Source organism: Microcebus murinus, chromosome 12 (assembly GCF_040939455.1).
Source record: "Microcebus murinus isolate Inina chromosome 12, M.murinus_Inina_mat1.0, whole genome shotgun sequence".
Classification (NCBI taxonomy): Eukaryota; Metazoa; Chordata; class Mammalia; order Primates; family Cheirogaleidae; genus Microcebus; species Microcebus murinus.
Genome location: NC_134115.1, coordinates 31,578,010 through 31,599,802, shown reverse-complemented (window position 1 = coordinate 31,599,802; position 21,793 = coordinate 31,578,010). Strand labels below are relative to the sequence as shown.

The following is a 21,793-nucleotide window of genomic DNA, read 5'->3' as shown; positions in this document are numbered from 1 at the left end:
TCTCATATTTTGATTCTTGCCTGAATGCACACATAAGAAATGATAAATAAATTCAACTTATTCTATTATTTATTTATGCTTCCATCCACATCCTGGGTGGAAACTGACAACACAATTGGAATTTTTAAAGGTGTGTTTTTAAATGAAAGGGCCATTTACAGAAATAAGGATAGGTTTAAGACAGTGGTTCTCACCTGGGGGATGACTTTGACTCCCAGGGGACATTTGGAAATATCTGGAGACATTTGTGATTGTCACAGCTGGGGTGGTCACTGTGGGCATCTAGTGGGTAGAGGATAGGAATGTTGCTAAATATCCTACAATGCCCCAAACAGCCTTCGACTACAAAGAATTATTTGACCCAAAATGTCAACAGTGTTGAGGTTGAGAACTTCTGATTTAAGATAGTAGAGTAGAGATGGTGAGGTGCCCAGGACCTAGTGACAGCAGGAAGTCATTTGCACTCGTAGGTTTTAAGTGGAGGAAATGAAATGGCATTGCAGAAACCTAGTTGAGGTCTGGGGCCATGGAAAAGGGAGTTGCCTAACAAAAGTTGTAGTCAGAGAAGGAAACACATTTCTAGAACAGCACAAAAAAGGTGAGGGAGTAAGAATAAATAAATATCTTTTTTTTTCTTCCTTTCACTTTCCAATTTTCTGCTGGTGCTCTCATTGCCCAAGTCAACTAGATTCCAGAGAACAATGGTGCCCAGGAGTTGCAGTTCGTTGAGGTTGACCTCTTGGGCAAAAGCAGGGCAGAGAAGGGAGGAGAATAGAGCTCAGAGATCAGAGAATGGGAGAAAAGAGAGAAAAATCAGCATAATGTAATTAACAATTCCAATTTTCAATAAGAATTCTTAATTACAGGCCAGTTACAGTGACTCATGCCTTTAATCCTAGCACTCTGGAGGCGAAGCTGGGAGGATCCTGTGAGGCCAGGAGTTTGAGACCAGCCTGAGCAAGAGTGAGAACCCCTCTCTACTAAAAGTAGATAAAATCAGCAGGGTGCTGTGGTGCATACTTGTTGTCCCAGCTACTCGGGAGGCTGAGGCAGGAGGATCGCTTGAGCCCAGGAGTTGGAGATTGCAGTGAGCTATGATGACACACTGCACTCTAGCCAGGACAACAGAGTGAGACCTTGTCTCAAAAAAAAAAATTACAAAGTGTTTTGAATTGAATGTTTGTATTCCCCCACCAAATTTATATATTGAAACCTTAACCCCAGTGTGATGTGGGGGCCTTTGGGAGGTGGAGCCTGTGGAACATAATTAGGTTTAGATGAGGTCATAAGAGTGGAACCTCCATCATGGGATTAGTGTCCTTATAAGAAAAGGAACAGACTGTAGTATGTCTGCTCTCTCTTCCTCTTCCTCTTTTCCTTCCTTTCCCTTTCCCTCTCTCTCCCCCTCTCTCCCTACTTTCCCCTCTCTCTTCCCTTCCTCCCCTTGTCACTCTTCTCTCTCTCTCTCTCTCTCTCTCTCTCTCTCTCTCTCTCTCTCTCTCTCTCTCTCTCTCTCTCTCTCTCATTCCTTCTCTTTCTCTCCCCTCCTTCTGCCCACCCCATGTGAGGATACAGCAAAAAGACAGCTGTCCCACAAGACATGTTATTAGATAATTTCTTGCTGTAGCTTGGAGAAGTTAAAGGAAATATAGAACCTGAATAGACCAGTGGCTTATGTACCAATGTCCTATTTTGGGGAAGAGGTCTCCTAAAAAATTAAGAAGGTTGGGTAAGATCTTTAGATGTTGCAAAAGGCCAATTTCAGATTTTGATGCTTCTGAACATTAGAGCAAAATGAAGAAATTCAAAAGAAGGTAATAAAAATGCAGTAAATATTACTATTTTCAAAAATAACAGAATGCATATCTGTGCTATTTTAATAACAATTGTAAGATTTCTATGTTTTTAATTCACAGGGCGCCACAAACAGTGTGGCCACAATGGGATGCAGGTTAGGGATGTATGATGACCAGCCTCTGAGCCTGCTAGGTGTCCCTGTGACTTTATGTCTAGTCTCATTCAGAGACCTCCAACACCTGCACTCAGACCTCGCATGAGTGTAAGAACCGTCCCACACACCCAGCTGTGAGACTCTGAAATTGGGAATTTGTTGGTCATCGGTAACACTGGGATGAATTAGATTTGCTTTCGCATGTGAGAGCCCAGCATCCTCCTGCCTCCTGGAGACTCCCCACAGCCACACTGCTTCCCTGCCCAGGCCCGCTCAGCACCTAGAAGTGAGCTCATGGAGGGAGCTGAAGCTTCAAGCTGGGAGGAAGCTTGTCTGCCCCCGGCACCCCAGCTTACTGCCTCTGAGAGCTTCTGAGAGCCACTGGTCACACAAGCTCTCCACTGTCAGCAGAGGAAGCAGATACGAGTCAGAGGGCACACAGGTTGTGAGCTAGCACGGGAACAGGGGGCTGCCTCTTCAGAGATGCTTTCTGGCTCAGAATCAGAGAATGGCTGGGAAAGATTGGTGCATTAGGCTGAGAACTCTCCTACTGCCCCAGTAGCTGCTTCATAGCATGTCCCTTCTATTTAATTTAAGGCACAAGGCTGGGGTTCAAATCCCAGTGGGGAACCTACTTGCTCCTGGATCTTTGGCAGATTACTTAACACCATCTTGCCAATTCTAAAAGTATAATATAATACCCACCTCATAGAATTGCTGTGAGAACCAAGTGAAAACACCTATGGGAAAAATGTATTATCAAACTACTTCAGCCCCTTCCAGCATCCTCCAAAATCACAAAGAGCACAGAGGGCCTGGGACCTCCATTCAGCCATAGCCCATATGTTCCCTGGAATGAACTTTGTCCTGGTTTGAGCTCACCACTTCAAATGGAAGTTTAGAAATGAACCATTCGGAGAGAATCTCTACCAGACTACTTCGCCCTCAAGGTCAAGGCCCTTGGCTTACTAGTCTTCACACCCCAGCAACTAGCTGTGTTTCTGGCAACCAAGAGACACTTCATGGCAAGTGTATTTGTGAGCACAGAAGGGATCAAAGCAATGCCACCATGACCACATCTTCACTCGTGGCACGGTGTGATCCCATGAGCAAGTTGAGGAGCAAATCTGGGATTAATATGAGTCAGAAACTGGAACGGGCATGTGGCAGCCCCAGGGACCGGATAGGGCAAGGTGAGTGGGGTGCTGACCCTGAGTGTGCGTGACGCTGTGTGTGGGTGACCCTGAGATTGGGGGCCCCTTACATTCTGCATCCTCAGAGCCTCAGTGCTTCAGCTTACCCGGGCAGCCCCACACACACCCACATCCACTCTGCAAGTTCTTCAGAGATTGTCGAGGACTCCAGCCTGATCAACATTTTGGGGCAATCTCCCATTTATCCAGAATAGCTGAGCTATGAAATGTTATGGCTATTAAATATTGAATATTGATTAGTGCATAATTTGACTGGCTTCTGAGAGTAGAAAGATCACTGATGTACAAGTGGCAAGATCCCTTGTAGCCCTCAGCTCTGCTCTCTTACTTTTAAAATGAAATGTTTCCTGTTTTAAAATTCTGTATTTTAAGATTGGCAGAATATTAATAGTCGAAGCTGGGGCATGGGAACATGGGGGCAGATTATGCTATTCTCTATTATTTGGGGTATATGCAAAATTTTGCATAAGACTTCCCAAAAATAGCCTCTACTTTCTCTAAATACCTTCTACTGCTGACCAATTAATTTTTGGAGATGTCAAAAGTTATAAATGACCTTTAACTCAGATATTTCCCAAAGCTGTTCCAAATCTTCAGATTCGCAAAGTCATTATAGCATAGAATTTGCTCTGACCACCCACCTCCCAAGTCCTGGGGCATACAATAGGTAAATATAATATAAATTTGATTTTATGTGATCTTTTCAGGCCCTCAGTGAGAGTAATTTCATATGCAAGAGCAACACTCAGATGCTGGTGGTCAGATAGAAGCACATTCCAGATGAATATCTCATTACTCTGCATGCAACACTGAAATTTCTGCCTTTTCAAAATGACACCTTTCTATGGGTCTTTCAGGTCACCTGCAAACGCATCTATGGAATGTAGAGAATGCAACGTACAGTCCCCTAACGCCTATGCAAACCAAATGTGATTGTCTTACTTTTTCTATAACTGAACAATCTGATTTCTATTTCAAGTTCCCTTTATGCCAGAATAGCATAGACTGAAGCACAATCTACTTCAAGATTCCCTCTTTCCCTGGGGGCATGTGTAATTTTGGAGTGGGGGTCCAAATGGTATCACTGTGAAAGGGAGACACTCTGTGTCATCATCTCTGCAGACCAGCATCGTCTGAGACATTCCCATTCCCATAAGGACTTCATTTGCCCATGAGAGAAATCAATGAGGGTTGTCCCTCATGCCTACTTCCATGTCCCACTGAGGGACAGGGAGCAATTTGGGCCACTCCCTCACCATGCTGAGCCATGGTAACACCCCTGAGGATGTGCAGGACCCCATGTACCTAAACATAACACACAGGTGCTCCTTCTTTGGACTTTCACTTCTTCCCTACAGTGCTACTTAGGGGAGGGAGGCTCAAGGTCTTTTTGGTCTTGGATTTTCCTGATCAAACTAGAGGTGCTGTCACCTCCCAGGTTAGTGACAGGTAGAGTAGAACAGAAAACACCCCCATACTCCCCAATCTACAACATACACACATTCTTCGCTTCCCCTCTATCTCTGTCCACCACCACCACCAAAAACAACCCCACAAATTCAGGGAATCTTTATCTGATCTAGGGGTACCACACTTTTCCCTAACTTACCAGATATTAGTCCAAATCTGTTTCTGCCTTAAGTACCCCCAAGGCTAGGCTTTTGAAACTCAAAGCCTTTTCTTCTGTTGTTGCAATAACATCAATTCTCCATGGTAATGAACACCTCAAAGTCTGGGCTTGAAACAGGGAAGGGTCATGGGGTTACAGGGTAACAGAAAATAATAGGAAAATTAAGACTCCTGTTAACACTTGAAAATATTATTCTGCCACAGGTATGTTCTGATTTTGTTGCAATGTGCAATTTCAAGTGCTTCAGCTCACCTTCAAAGCTCTTCATCCCTTCAACTAGTCCTAGGGGAGCCCTAAAATGTGCTTTCACTGTTGTTCTCCTCCCCTACCAACTGCCTTCTAAGGCGCCAGAAGCCCAGGGTGCCACTACAAAAGCCACTTGTGACACTTCCTGTTGCTGCCCAAACCAGTGACACCGTGCTGCCAAGTCAGTGAAGGCTTTTCTGCATCCTCAACATCCCCCAGGGATTTAAAGGAAACAGCTCTTTTAGCTCGTAATCACTGTTTAACTCTCTCCTTCATGAGCCCATGGGGCTGGGGTGTTGTGATCTCAGTGACAGACATGGCCCCTGCCCCCAAATGCCATGAGACTTTTGTGCTCCAAGTACATGGCTTCCATACTGTCCTCCTATATATATATTCATTACACATATAGTGAGTTTCATCCTGCAGGCCTGGGTCCTGCCACCTAATGGGTCCCCCCATTAGGAAAAGAGGCCTACGGTGGGACTCTTTGTGAAGCCTATGGTCTCCAGCATTTCTAAGGCATGGACTGTCCTCTGTCAAGAATGTGCTCAGACAGATGTGACTCCTACGATAGAGATAGTCCAGGTCTCAAGCTGAGACCCACCCCAACCAAAACACACTGATGCCAAAGACTGATCAATGTGCACACAAATACCGGCATTTAGAACTCCTTATACTTATAGGCGGTAGAGGCTTGAAAGTCAGGACTCAAAACTTCTGTCTCCATTCATGGATACCAGTCTGGCTGCCTCCACCTCCACGCTGAACTCAGAGACTAAGGAGGGCACTGGGAGGACAGTCCATGCCTTGGGGACATTGGATACCTCTTCCCCCATACTGGGAACGCAATGGCATTGTGTGTGATAGCTCTCCCATTCTCTACTCTGATTAAACCCACTGGCAAGTAAATTTTTTAAATTTCTCTTTAAAAACCACTGAACCTGATATATTAGGACAATAAAATTCTTTTCTGGAGTAGGCTGATTAACAACCCCCAAATATGTCCTTGTCCTAATCCCAGACCCTGTGAATTTTACCTTATATGGCAAAAAGGTCCTTGCAGATGTGAATAAATTAAGGATCCTGAGATGGGGAGATTATCCCAGATTACCTGGTGGCCCTGATGTGATCACAGTGGTCCTTATAAAGGAGGAGTCAGAGCCAGAGCAGAAGGTGATGTGCGGATCTCTCAGAGCTTGGAGCGATGGGCCCTCAAGCCAAGAAATGCCAACAGCTTCTGAAACTGGAAGGGGAAGGAATGGATCATCCCTTGAAGTTTCCAGAAGGAATCCACCCTCCTGACACTTTGTTTTTATCCCTGTGGGACTCATTTCAGACTTTTGACTTCTAGAACTGTAAGACTTCTGACACACTAAGTTTGCAGTCTTTTGTTACAGTGGTTATAGGAAACTCAGCAGAATTAGTGGAACAGCATGTACTTTGTGTCTAGAATTTTCCCACACAGCTCTGGAGCTGTCTAAGCAATAGGAGATTGAGAGAATCTAGAAGCTGTGTTTCTTTTATTATTATTATTATTTCAGCATATTATGGGGGTACAAATGTTAAGGTTACGTATATTGCCATGAAGCTATGTTTCTTATCAAAGAGATGCTTGATATCAGCCTGCCTGTTTTTTATTCGTGGAATGGTAAGTTTCCTACCAGGTAGCGAGTATCACATGGAACCTGTAATCGGTAGACCACTTCGAACCCCAGCTGCCGTCTGCTGGCTGAACAATCTGGGGCAAGTCACTTAACCTTTGTAAAATGGAAATAATCAATGACTACTTAAAAACAAACTGTGAAGATCCAGAGAGATGATATAAGCGAAAGAACTTGATATCCCATAAAAGCCTTTACATGTATAAGATATTCTTACAGATAAAAACATGGCATAGGATGTGTAAAAAGAATCTGGTCATTTGCATTTCTTGCTTGTTTGCATTTTAGATAAATGGGGGAGTTACTCGGGTTTTCTTTTAAGAAGTTCAGCTTTCATCAAAAGCACTGGACTGTCTCTAGGGTCCCTTCCAACCCTGCCAGGCTATAATTCTAAACGTCAGGCTGAGCCATGCTGTCATAGCACCATTAATTCTCTCATGGCAGATAGATAGAGACCAAAAGCCCAGGAAGAAGCTAGAGTTGATCAGGAATGAAGGATGGCAGGGGCCAGGATACAGACTTCTGAGAAGCAGTGTTTTATTCATGAGTTCTTTATTCATTTATTCATTACACATATAGTCATTGAATGAGTGCCATATATATGCCAGGGGCTACGCTAGGCACTGGGTAAGTTGAATAAAGGTGATTGGGGGACAGGAAGAGTTCTGAAAATGAGTAAGACACAGTCTGTGACTTCAGTGACTTTGCACCAAGTAGGGGAGATAGACACCCACAACAGCCCTAATGTCTTCAGGCTTTACTCTCTTAGGGTCTTCAGTGAAGTCACAGGACAGCTATACCCACATCTCTTTGATTTCCAAGAACCCAGAGTTACTCACACAGAAACTCAACCCCTTGCTAAATCATCTAGCATTTCTGGGGCCTCTAGGAGCATCTCACACATGCTCACCCACTTTCTCGGCCTGCAGGCTGCTGCCTCCAGGCACGCACCACCTTCTGCCACCAGAGCTACCAAGCAGGGCCCCTCTGTATTTCATAGGTGTGGTTAAGTTTGGAATCGGCCTTAAATCCAAGGCTTGTGACAACCTAAGCCTTCCCCCAAATTCCCCTGGGTTTCCATGGCTTCCATCTGCCTTACCTGTTTTGTTTACCATCAACCCCCTCCAACACCCTTCTCCACGTTCTTGCTGAAGAACTCAGTTACTTCTACTGTTTCCAAAGAAATCCATCCTCATTGAGCACTTTGTGTCCATCCTTCCTTTCCTCTTTCCTTTGCAGATTTAACTGGAAGGACAGTGGGAGGATTCGAAGGGAGAGAACATTGCACAGGGGATTCCCTTTCTCCAGCCACTGGCCCCATTCCCTCCCTCCCTCGGCCTCTCCCCTTCTTCCTTCTCCTAAGCCACCAAGCACACCCTCTCCCCGCGTCTTCTGCAGGGCAGTTCCACTCACACCTAGGTGCACCTCGGCTGGGGGCCTGCTACAGGTGCTCACCAAAGTATGTTCCCAGTAAAGCTCTGTGGAACCCAGAGGAGGGGCTGCGTCTCACATGCACAATCTTTCAGGATAAAACAGAACAAACACAGTCCATCAAATTGCTTCCATTTTATTACCCAAAGCACAGACGTACATTCTTTCTGGGTTCCGGTGTCACCTCCGGTAATATAAGTGTGAGGACACAAGTTGGACACTAGCCTCACCAGCCCACGGCGTGGTGTCCCGTTGCTGCTGTTTGTGTTGCTAAAGACTGGTGGGCGGGGCAGGCCGGAGCACCTGTGCCTGTCGAGGACAAATCAGATATGGCAGGACCCCAGTGTCTACCCGGGGCAGGTGCCTCTTTCCTTTTTTAGGATTCTGAGTGTTTCAAAGTGTCATCCATGCACCAGATGTCACTAAAGGAGGCTTCATTCGAAACAGTCTGACTTAAAATAATGAGGCTCAGATTACTGCTGCGAGCTCGGGGGCGGGGATACGTATTTACAGGCAGAGGCGGATTTACCCCGAAGCTAAAAAAGCTCACGCTTCGGGGCCTGTCACTCCAGTAGGTTTCTTCCAAGGCCCAGTCCCTAATTCTGTACTTAGAGTTTTATATTCATTTTCCTTAAGAGGACTCCCAAATTGTTAAGTTTCAGGTCCACAAAACCAATGTACCCAGTACACCAGGGTCTTTGGCCCCCATTGTCACCAGCCTGATCACAGATGGGCGCACACATGCTCGTGTTGGGGCAGGCCTTGCAAAATTGGGAAATGTAAAAGCTTGTCACTGATATCCTTCTCCCCCACACCTCCCTCTTCTCGGAGTCTGTGGCCTTGTGTCTTAGACTGCTCCACACTCCCAATAAGCATACATCACCACGCTGCTTGGCGCATTCCATTGCCTACTTTCCTGCACCCCATTATCTAATCCAGTGGTCTGCACCCTCTGCCCACCGGCCAAATCGCGCCCACCACTTGCTTTTGTAACCACAGTGCTTCTCGGAATACAGCAACATTCGTTTCCTCACCTATTGCTGACGGCTGCTTTTCATGAGGCAGAATCTAGTAGTTGCAACAGGGTCTAAACTGCCCCAAAGCCTAACATATTTACACTCTGGCCCTTTTCAGAAAAAGTTTGCCAACCTCTGATCAAATATAACTTCACAGTTGATACCGATAACTCATTCCATCAGCCAAAGATCTGTTTAAAAATAAACCAACTCATTCTTTCTCCCCTAATGCTTCCCACTCCGCTTAAAATGAAACCCAGCTCCTCCCCAGACCCTGCTGACTTCCCGTGACCAACACTGTCTGACGCCCCGACCTGTTCTCTGGCCTCTGCCCCTTTCACTCGTTACTCCACGCCTTCTTTCTGGCCTTCAGACACGTGAAATGGGGCCCAGCTTCTAGGTCTTTGCGCCGGCTGTTCACTGTCTCTAGCAGCCCTTCCCTCTCAGGTGTCTAGTTCTCCTTTGTGGTTTGAGTCTCTACTCAAACATCGTCTCCCTGGGAGGCTTTCCGTGACTGCTGATCCAATATTGTTCCCTACCTTCCATCACTTTGGGTTACATGTGTTGGTGTCTTTTCTCGTAGCTCTTGCAATGATCTCGTTTGACTGCTTGTTTCCCATTGGTTCCCCCTATTAGAATGTAAGCTTTGCAGAACTAGGGCCTTGTCTTTCTTCTTCAATGTTGGGAACAGTGCCTAGCACATAGCAATAGGTGCTAAAGAAATATTTGCTGAACAAATGAATGAGCAGACTGGTTGTGCTTTAACAGGAGGATACTGAAAGCTGAAAAGGAATAACCATAGCCACTGAGGAGTGTCAGAACTACACATACTGCTGGGTGGGGACACTGTGGGTAGATCAGCCACGGGACAGTCAGGTTCTCCTTCTGCGAGCCTTGAGTGTGCAGGTTTTGGCTTCATTCATGACCAGGAAACCGCCCAAAGCTGAGATGGCTTTAGCATAGCCATAGCTTAGGACTCTCTCGCTAGTAAAAGAAAACTGGCATTAGGGTTCAGCTGGTGCAGCAAACCCATCTGTTTAACACCATGACAGGTTTCAACAGACAGCCCTTGACACCAAAGCAATAAGCAGAGCCTTCACCCAAAAACCTCCTTCTTGGTAGCAACGAGCATCTCTAACTTCACCCATTGCTCTGACATTGACCACTGATTGTTTTCAAATATCTCTTCCTGCTGCTGTTCTCACCCATGCCAGCCACACCCCAGTCATCCCAGACAAGCCCAGAACATTCTCTCTTTTTTTTGAGACAGAGTCTCACTCTCTTGCCCAGACTAGAGTGTCGTGATGTCAGCCTAACTCACAACAACCTGAAACTCCTGGGCTCAGGGGATCCTCCTGCCTCAGCCTCCCAGGTAGCTGGTACTACAGGCACACACCACCATGCCCTGCTAATTTTTTCTATTTTTAGTAGAGACAGGGTCTCGCTCTTGCTCAGGCTGGTCTTGAACTCCTGAGCTCAAGCAATCCTCCCGCCTTGGCCTCCAGAGTGCTAGGATTACAGGCGTGGGCCACCACGCCCGGCCTGCAGAACATTCCCTATGTGCTGTGCTCCTACTTCCATGGCTTCCTTACTCTCCTCCCTACACGGGGATCCCCCTGCCCATACCTCTCACCATCGCCACCTGCCCAAGGCCTGCTCATCCTCAAGGCTATGCTGACACCCCACTTCCACCACCCCAGAGACCACCAAAGTTGGCATTTACTTCTTCTCAGACACCCTCTCACACTTGCTTTCTACTTTGCTAATCACTATTGCTGCATAACAGACCACCCCAAAATTTAGCCATTTAAAGCAACCACTATTTTATTTCATCTCATGACTTTGTGGATCAGGGATTTGGGCAGAGCTTAGCTTGGAAGACTTTTTGCCTCTCATGATATAAACTGAAGACATTAGGTGGAATTCATCTGGCGAATGAGTAAGCGTGGCCCAAGAAAGCTCCCTCAATGTTTGGCACATTGGTAGAACGCTGGGAGGCTGGACTTAGTTGCCACTGTTGTCTGGACACCTACACATGGCATGTAGTATGTGTAGGTGGGGGATCAGGCTTTTGTATCAACTCAGGGCTCCCAGAGAGTTCCAGAAGACAAGAAGTGGAAGCTTCTTGGGCTAGTTTCCTCTCTGAAAATAAGAATGTTGCATTAATGACATGATCTCCCAAATGGCTTCCAGCCCCAAGAGTCCCACATTTTAACTGTTTTAGAGTGTCTGTCCTCAGCAATTAATCCCTTCTTTGCTTGGAAAGTGGAGAAATTCTAGGAATTTCATCTAATTATAATAGAATATAATAATTTATGACCTGTTCCTCTAAAGAGCTAAGAGCTATGAACCGCCCTGGTAGAATAGGATTATAAATGTATACATACTTCACTCTGCTGGCAAGAAAAACCCAAAACCAACACAAAATAAAACAAGCCTCTTTATACTCTTTAACTGATCTAATTTTACTTATTACCCCCTCACTTCAAATCCTATTAAGCTTATAAAGTATGAAATGTCCTATTTCCTTAAATACTAACTTTGACAGTTGATATCTCTGACATTTCACTTTGACACTTCTTGTTTTATGTTTATTGCGAAGGTACATCCTCATTCTTTCAAACGCATTGGTTGGCTTGTGATTATATTTCAAACTTTTTTAGAGCAACTTTTGTGAAACCATGGATCAGTCAAAAATTCGTATTATTTTCAAATACTAGTTCTGTCATGGAACAAATGCAGCAAAGACAGCTCAAAATATCAACAAAGTGTTTAGGAAGAATGTGGCTAATGAACGCACAGTACATTGATGGTTTGAGAAGTTCTATTCTGGTGATTTTAATCTTGAAAATGAGCCATGTGGGCAACCTGAGACCCAGGTGGATAATGTTGAGCTGAGAGCTGTGGTGGAAGGGAATCAATCTCAGCCTACGTGTGAATTAGCAGCAAGGTTTGATGTTACTATTCCAAGAACATTGGATCATTTGAAACAAATTGGCAAGGTAAAGAAGCTGGATAGATGGGTTCTGTGTGAATTAAACAAGCGTCAGAAGAGAAATTGTCTGGAAGCTTGCAGTTCTTTGCTGTCACGACATAAAGATTGTTGTGCTGTCATAACAAAGTCTACTCCATATTGTTATGTGTGATGAAAAATGGATTCTTTTTGACAATTGCAAGCATTAGGGACGATGGTTGGATAAAGATGAAGTGCCAAAACACAGTCCAAAACCAAATATTCATCAAAAAAACTAATGGTGTCTGATTGGTGGTCCAGCACTGGTATTACCCACTACATCTTCATGAAACCTGGTCAATCGATTACAGTGGATGTCTACTGCACCCAACTGGATGAAGCAATGAGGAGGCTTGCAATGAAGCAGCCGAGACTGGTCAATTCTCTACAGGTCAATACTCTACAATCCTCTTGTAAGACAACACTCGAGCACATGTCGCACGAACAATTCTGCTCAAACGACAGAGGCTGGACTTGGAAACTGTCATCTACCATATTCACCAGACCTTGCACCAACTGACTACCACATCTTCCAGGCTTTGGACAACTTTTTGCAAGGAAAAATATTCAATTCTCAATAAGCTGTAGGAAACACCTTTCGTGATTTCATCGCCATTCTCTCTCCAGGCTTCTTCCCTGTTGGCATAAACTCTTAAGATGGCAAAACTGTGTCAAGAGTTTAGGTGCATACTTTGATAAATTGTACTGGTGCTCGTTTGAGATATAATAAACTTTTGATTCGAAATTGGACATTTCATATTTATTGACCTAAAATAAATAGTAGAGATAGGAGGTAAGGATAGGGGCAGAATTTGACAATTAGTAGTATCTCCATATTAAAATGAATCTGTTGGACAGATATTCACTTAATTTAAATTTAAACCCTTTAAATGGAGCTGTTTTTCCCCTCTTCATCCTGCTTTTCAAGGTGGCTTCAGAGAGGAGATGAAAGCTTAGGAGTATTTCATCTCCTAAGGGGGAGTGGGGATGTGGGAGGGGGTTGAGGCAGTGAGGCAGGTGGCCCAGGTACTGTCCCTCTCTGCAGAGGTGTCATGGGGTAGCTGTGTTGATCTGATCTCAGAATTGTCATCTGCTAAGGATGGTCCCATCTGGCCTCATGGCCTGAAGTTAATCCTCTGATGCTCATGGCTGGCCCTTGTCACTGAATTTCATGCCTTAGAAGTTGTCTATTTCTGCCTCCAGGCTGGTCTGGACCTCCTCCTAGCACCTCTATGATGTCCCCCCAGGCCATGAAGCAAGCAAGCTTCAGACCCTGTGCCCAACACACCAAGGTTCAGCAAAGCCAAGAGAGCTTCCTTGTGCTCCTCTCTCTAGCTGCTTCCCTCTATCAGCTGCACTGTCCCCTTCTACCAAATTCTTCCTGGAGACCCGAAGTCCTCCTCAGGTCACACCTGGGAAAAGGACCACAGCATTGCACAACGCCAGCAAGGGCCATTTACAAAGAATGCAAGATTGTCCCTGGAGTTGCACAACATAGGGGCCCAGTGAGGGGAGCAGACCACCAACCTCAGGACAAGGTTCACTCAAGATTCTCCCAGCAGAGGGACTATGAACACGTGTGTTTGACTCTTTGGCTGGTCCTTGCTCCCCATCTTCTTCTTCCCACAATTCCTCAAGCCTAAAGAGGCCTGATTTCTCCCCGCCCTTCTTGTGTAACCAAGGCTTCTCTTTCATTGTAGCCTAAGCTTTCCCTACTCGGGGTTTATAGAAACTGTATGAATCAGCCCACCAGCCCTGACTCCTGACATGTTAATGGGAGCTCAAGGAATTTAGAAATTCATTTCTTCTCACCAAAGCCTGGCTGTTATCTTGCTAGTGACTCGAAAATCCCATTTGCTGGTCAAAGATGAGAAATGACTCTGTTGCTATAGTTGATCTCAGCCCTTTCCCTGAAGATCTTAAATCCATTGCTTCAGTGGATTTGAAGAGCCTCAGATGTAGAGCCCTAGGGCAACAGTCATTCTAGGAGATGGAATACTTCAGAAATGTTATGTTAAATTATCATCCCCCATATGCATATATGTCATAAACATCCTTATCATGGTTTTGCAAATAGTGGCATTACCAGGCTCTCAAGGGCTAAGAAACAGAATGAAAACTTCTCTTTCTCATGCTTACCTATTAACTTCTTCCCTCTTCCCAGACCCATTTTCCCAACACTTGGGTTATTTAACACTCTTATAAAGAACGAATATGTTCTTGTCACTGAAATAATTATTTCTGTTTCAAGCTTGCTACACGTTTTTGCGTATGCTCCCCACTGTAGATTTCTAGGTGAAGCAACTGAAACACTAAGCCTCACATTTTTACCTTTTCTGGTCCTATGGCAGGTGTTTGATTTAGGGGAGTCACATGGCCCTCTGGACGTCAGTGTCTTCATTAGAAAGTGAGAAGTTTGGTGATCTCAGTAGACCTTCTGGCTGTCCACTTACACAAACTGTTTGTTTTGCCCTTGAGTTGGACAGTCCCCAGTGTAAATGTCTAGTGCCTACTCATTCTTTCAAACTCAACTCCTGGGTCAGCTTCTGGAAACCTTCCCAATTTTCCTTCTCACCACAATCCTTGCGTCCCCCAGACTTGGATAGCCAACCTTCCCCTATGTGTCTATAATTCCCTGCATGCAACCTGCACTTACCACACCAGGTAACAATGATCTGTTCACAAGGGACTGGATATTTTAACATAGCACAGTATTTGCTTAGAGTACAGCTTTCGATACATATTTATTGAATTAATTATTTTACACAAATCTAGAGTAGTCATGTCTCTCTGTGCTTTTAATCTCCAGGAAGGTTCTGAGATCACATGGAGGCCCTGGGTAAGTAGTCCAGCATGTCTCAGAACAAGTGAGTATTTAAGACTTCTTTGCAAAGACTCATCCTTGGAACATGGAGCCATTCCTAGCCAGAAGAAATGAAAGAATATTGGAGGTTATTTTGTAGTTCTTGTAGAAAAGAATGAGTTGGCTCATAGTCTGATAAAACATAATGATAGGCTTTAATCTTCAAGACTCAAGAGTAAAGAGGAAAATCTGCATGTACCTTTCTGGAAATTCAACCTGGCGAGTGTCAATATTCCTTCGCCTAGGTTTATTGGCAAATGCTCAGCTTTCATATCCAACATAATTAAAAACTGGGCAGCTTCCCCAAGTCTAATGATCTCTTTAAAAACCCAGCTAGTAATTCTTTTATTATTTATTTATTTATTTGGGTTCTGTTCATGACATCCAGATACATGGATAATCTCAACTCTTGGGTTATTAGTTATTTCTATAAAGCTAGAGTTTTCTTGAAAATCAGAGACCTCTTGAAAGCTAAGACTCTTTGCAGAGTTATTTGTAGGCAAATGTCATGTTCTGGGGAGTCTTAGAAATTGCTTATTGTTTTTCATCAAATTGTATTTATTTTAGGAGCACCGGGGCTTAGTTCAAAGGGTGACCACTTTTGCTCCTTGTTTAGGAATCCTTCACCTCTGGTTGAACACGTAAATTTTCTAATTTAGCAGAGATCTTTCAATCCTCTTGTTGAAGGTAAAGGACACAAGACATGAGCCATTCCCATTGTGTTAGGCCTTGGACAGCATAACCAATCTTGCCGATGTGTTTTACCAGCTTGCCAGTCAATAGCCCTGTGCTTCCTGATTTCCCGCATACATCCCTTGGGGAGTTACAGTAGTGGTCAAAGGCAATGGCCCTCCTAGATGAAAAATAACTCTTCTTAGGACAAGAATTGTGTATGGGGGGGCTAGGGAGGAGCAGTGAACACAAAATACGTATATGAAAATGGAAGATAGCTCTTGGGGGGGGGTTACATCTTTTTTCTCTCTCTTCATAGATAAAAAAATAATCAAAATTATGTTGCTTGCAGGGTACATGTTGACAGGAGATGATTTCATTTTGCAGCTTACAAAGGATCAAAGATCTCTGATTTTTTTTTTTTTTTTAATGTCTCATGTTTAACCCATGAACCTATATTTCATTTAAGCTTTGCTTTTCTGGTATAGACAGGTCCTTGAGACTACCTACCCTGGCCCAATCTTTCCAGAGGATAAAGAAAACGTGTCTGTGAACTGCAACAACTCCCACAGGGCCCTGCACAGGGTCAGTCTCAGCAGTAGGATGGAGGAGCCCAGGGAGGAGCTATCTGAGCCTGTACCATCCAGCATTAGCCATTGTGAAGTGGTCCTGGGTGCCAGCCTACCTTGACTCACGTAATCACCACAGATACCCAGTGAGGTCTGTATTATGAGCCCAATTTGGTAGATGACAAAGATGAAGCTCAGAGAATTAAGGTAACTTGTCTGAATGTACACATTTAACAAGAGGCAGAATCAAGATTTGAATTCAGGTCTTTTGAATTCTAAATATTCTTCCCTAACTGCTGTATTATACTGGCCCCTCTTCTCACCAATTAAAAGGTAACATACAAACTAAGCCCTTAGTTCCCAGCCTTACATACTTTCATCTAAATTAATTCCTGTAGTGAGCTTCCGACGTTTACCAGGACAGCCAGGGCTGAGTCCTGTGAGTTTGGCGTCTTGGGGGCACATGCTCCCTGGGCCCCTGCTCTTACTTTCTTTACCATCCCACCCTTCCCCAGGAGGTAAACAATGCCATTAATCCATAATGATATATTAATAATATTAAATTATTAACACTGATTAGCATTAAATGATTAATAATTTATGCTTATTAATCAAGTTGCAATGGGGCAATTGAGTTGATTCATTGGATGGAAACCTGGGGCTGTGGTTCCTCTAAGTCACTGGTTCTCAGCTGGTGGTGATTTTGCCCTCCTAGGACACACTTGGCACGATCTGGAAACACTTTGGTTGTCATAGCTTAAGGAGGTGCTACATGACATCCAACAGGTAGTGGCCAGGGATGCTGCCCATCATCCCATAAGGCCCAAAACAACTCCCCACAGCAAAGAACTATCTGGCCCCAAATGTCAAGAGCACCCACGCTGAGCAACCCTGGGCCAACCAAACCACAGAAGTTGTCTTTCTATATATAGTTGGGAGATCAGTTCTGAGACCCACAGAGGGATGAATCATCTTACATGTGCCTCCCAGGCAGAAAAATGTTCAATCCAACCCTCGTTTTACATTCGCTTCTTGAACAACGTGATAGATTGTGGGAGCCTTTTTCTCATAAGGTAAATAAATGGGTGGGTGACAGCCCACCAGGCCTGGAAGTCGCTGGCCCCACCAAGACAGCAAACACCAAAGCCCCAGGCTCCTGCTGCTGCGTAGGGTGAGCAGACCCAGACTGGACTGAGCAAATGAGCCAGGCGGGAGTGCTGGGTCCAGTGTTGTGGCCCAGGGTGGGGAGAGCAGAGAATGAGGCAGAGCAGCGGGTGCAGGCACCGTGATCAGGGGGACAGGTTGCCCCAGCCCTGCTCATAAACTGCTACACTGTACCTCTTCAGCAGCCACACCTGGTGCAAAATAAGACTGCGCCATCTGTGATGACTGCAGGGAGTTGGTTATTAACAAGCTGATGTGCTTTTTTCTACTAAGCTGTACTCTTTTGTTCTTGCAGAAAAAGAAAATTTAGGCTTCATTCTTTTTTTTTTTTTTCTTTTTCCTGCAATCCCTCTTTTGTGATTTTCTGAGAACATTTAGGGGCACACTGGTATTCTCATTTGTTATTCATCAGTCTTCTAATGGGGGGGGGGCTCCTTGAGGATAGATATTGTCTTTTCCATACACCAAGGGCCTGGTACATAGCAGATGTTCAAAATGTGTTTGTGGGAATAAAGTATTTTCTGAGATGCAGGTAACAACGTAAAAACACCTACTATTTTCTGTGCTTAATGGTCTCTCCTTTTAAAGTCACAAGTTTATATTAATGAGATGTCAACTATCTTAATTAGGACAGCTCATAGGTGTAGCATGTATGTGGCAGAGGGGTCACTGTGGGTCCACACATGCTCACTAAATGTGCACTAGGTGTTAGGTGCTCTAAGGGATATGTGGATAAATAAACCATGGTTCCTACATCAAGGACATTAAATCCAGCGGAAATAATTTTCAAAGAGCTCACTAGTGCAGACAAGTCATGGCACATGCAAAATTGGGGGTCCAAGCAAACAGCGATAGGAGCACAGAGCAGAGAGACATTTAGAGAATTTTGACTTAACAAGGAAAGCTTTGAGTGAGGTGGCGTCTGAACTGGATAGATACTGAATGGGGCCCTCATAAACTACTGCTTCCTATGCTCTAGTGGGATCCACATTGTACCTGTTGGCATGATGCCCTTACCATTAGTTTTTTTTTAACTTTCTAGTGTGTAATATATAGACCAAAAGAAGTGCATAGTTCACAAGTATACAGTGCGATGAACTATCACAAAGTGAGCACACTTGTGTTATTACCCAGGTTAAGACATAGAACATCACCCTCCCTCTGCCCAGAAGCCTCTGCTTACCCCCTCCCTGCTCAGGATTTCACTCTCCTGTTTCTAACACAGCAGATTAGTCTTGCATGATATTGAATTTTATAAAAAATGGAATTTTGCAGTGTGTTTTCATGGCTGTCTTGCTTCTTTAGTTCAAAATTATTTTTAGGAGAATCATCCTTTTTTCCCCCACATAGCTATAGTTTATTCATTTTTACTGCTGTATAGAATTCTATCATATGAATATACCAAAACTTATTTATCCATGCTACTGTGGATATGTGAGTTGTTTCAATAGTCATTTCAAGTTTTTGGCAAGTACAAATAAATATTCTTGCTATGGATATTGTTGCATGCATCTTTGGTGAATATCTGTAGACTTCTCCATTGGGTATAGGTCTTGGAATTAAATTTCTAAAATCAGTACAATTTTGTGAACTTTGGAATGGACACAAATGTCCTCATCTTTGCACCTAAGCTGGTAATTGAGGGTTGGATGAGATGATTCCAAACCAAGAGAGTTGATAAAATGGGGCACACCAATGAGAGTAACATGCAATAAAAACTCAAGGCTTGCAAATGTGGTGAGCACATTCACAGTGAATACTTTCCCTCTATCACTTGATGAACCTCCTTGCGTTGTAGAAGTGAGTCTGAAGCAGCAACGATTCCATGCTCCAACTTCGTCTCCCATCTTAATTTAGCCAAGCTGAGGCCATGTGCTCTGGCAAGACTTTCTGTGTAACTGAAATCAGGTTTCATCTCTGATTTATTAGGATTTTGTCAAATAGTTAATACTATTATTTGACTCCCATCCATTTCATCAGCAGCAGTTTAAACTCAGTCATCTTGAATCAGTCACAAACAGTCCCAAAGGTTTATTTGGCCTTATATTTCTTAACACAATTTATAGCATTCAAATATTGAGTTAGATTTCAGGATGACATTCATCAAGCCTATTGTAAAATGCCCTTGGCTTTTTTCTCATCATCCCTGTCATCTATCTTGGCAGTAAAAGTCCTGCTGCTTTAACTCTGTTCCATATGATCAGGTAAAACCACTTTTTCTTTCCAAGGCTTATATTTTAGCAGTGCCTAAGAACTCACCTACAGGGACTGCCTAAATTTCTTTCCTTCCCTAAAGCTTTGTAATAAACTCACCTCTTCAAATTACATTTTCCCCCAGGATTTACCCCAAATTTGGTCTTTTTACCTTTCCAAATGCAGGAATTGTTTATGCACATAAGGTATATTATCTTTTCCAAAGCAAAGATCAAGTCTCTTGGACTTCCTAGAATGCATGTGTTCATGGGAACGAGAGGCTGAAATACTACGATCTAGTCTACAAAAATCTCATTTAGAGGGTTCATTATCTAGAGTGGGTTACTCTCTAATAGTTAAATCTCCAGACTTCAGCCTAAGCGGTAGGGTTCCCAGGATTAACCAATATATATACGGCTGCTCCTTCCTGAGCTCTCATGGACTCTAAGAGGTTAGAGTGGGATCATCTGGTCCAACCCCACTTATTTCATAACTGAAGAATCCAAGATCTATAGAAACTGCAAAAAAGAAAGCATATCATCCTATTACATTGCCAGGCAAATTCCCAGATGTGCCCTGTGGGTATTTCAGCATTAGTCATTCCCTGTATCACAAAAACTCACATTGAACAAACTTCAAGGGAAAAAAGGACAGGTTCTGTGAACAGGCAAACCCTGGTTTGCGTTGAGACTGTACCACCTACTGGATATTCAGGCAGAATATTTCCCTTCCCTTTAAAATGGGATTTAATACTGCATCCCTAAAAAATCACGGAGCACCCATATAGCATATGAGACATCACAGAGCATCATAAATGGCAGCTAAACAGTAATTTTGGAGAGCCAAATGTGGATACTGGACATTTGGGGGGAAAAGCTTGGGACTTGGGAGGTAGGTAGGTAGGTAGAGCCTGAAAACACAAGAAGAGGCCAGTGAAAACCATGAGAGGATTTGGCACACCATATTAACACCTGGTTTAAAACTGCAGGACCAATTTAGAACATTAACTTCTTTAGCCAATCAAGCTACTACAGTTCAGACAATTCAATTTCATGGAGTTCTCTCGAACTCTAGTGAGTTCTCTAGTGCCATTCATTTCTTTCTTGCCCTTCCCTTGCAAAGAGGAAGAGCAGAGGAAGAAAAGAGAAAGAGAAGAAAAAGAAGCTGCCATGAGCCTACCACCTGGCATATCAAGAAAACTAGACCGTGTTCAAGCGAGCCTCCCCTCTCTCCCTCACCTTTCCTGCAGGTGCTGTGCAGTGCGTGCATATTTCATTGTTTGAGTGTTTCTCAGAAGCAGGAGTCCTGTAGTTCTTTATATCATTCATTACTCCTGGTGCATAGCTGGGCACAAGGACAAGCATCCAAGAAATCATTTGTAAAGTCATGAGGCTGGAAGGGAGTTGAGAGATAAACTCATTCATTTTTTCCATTGAGAAGATGGCACAAAGAAGGGAACTAGAGAAAGGTAACAGATAATTACCGTTTTTTGTGTTAGGGTATAAGAGTGGGTAGAACAGTGTCCAGTAGATCAAACTTCAATCTGCACTCCTTCCTCCTAGCCAGGCTTTATATCTCTCTGTTGAAAGTGACCACGGAGCAGTCCAAGGCTTCTGTTTTCACTCCACCTCCTTGCTGAATCTTGCAATCTTGCATCATTGAGTGGGTCCACAGTCATGCAAGAGAACCACTTCCTCTTCCTTGAAACTGTTGTATAGCTTTTGTTCTCCTGCTAGGCAAGTTCCCAACTAAAGTTGAATTTCCAGTTTGGAAGTGAACACATGGCCATGTGACTTTATACATTCTTCCTAGTAGAACTGGAAAAGTCTGTCTTCAGAAATACTGTATCCAGCTGCAGCTGAGACCCAAGACCATGGTTTACCAGCAGAAAATAGTAGGGACAAAAAGAAACTCTATATTAAGTTTCAGTGATCCCAAACTCAGACAACTGTCGCCAAAGTTGGGCAAGTTAATGCCGCCGTCTGCAACAGTTGGGCTTCCACAAATACCACCACGCCTCTCACTCATCAGCAGCACTGTGTCTCCAAAGCCATGTTGGTTTTGCAAGACTGCCTGCTACTTGGCTCCATTTCAACGTGTGAATATTTCCATTCAAGATTTCCCCATCTGGCAGCGGCCCAGGCAGTCATGCCCTGGTGTGCTGCTGGTG

General features: G+C 44.0%; 1 long non-coding RNA gene across 1 annotated transcript; it reads right to left on the bottom strand.

Annotated features, from left to right (window-relative positions):
- Positions 1–14,904: 14,904 nt before the first annotated feature.
- Positions 14,905–21,440, bottom strand: LOC105856672 (uncharacterized). Its single transcript, XR_012922184.1, has 3 exons — positions 21,107–21,440; positions 20,862–21,015; positions 14,905–15,083 (listed from the first exon to the last, which is right to left on the bottom strand). It is a non-coding gene; the product is annotated as an uncharacterized LOC105856672 (long non-coding RNA).
- Between the last annotated feature and the right edge of the window lie 353 nt (positions 21,441–21,793).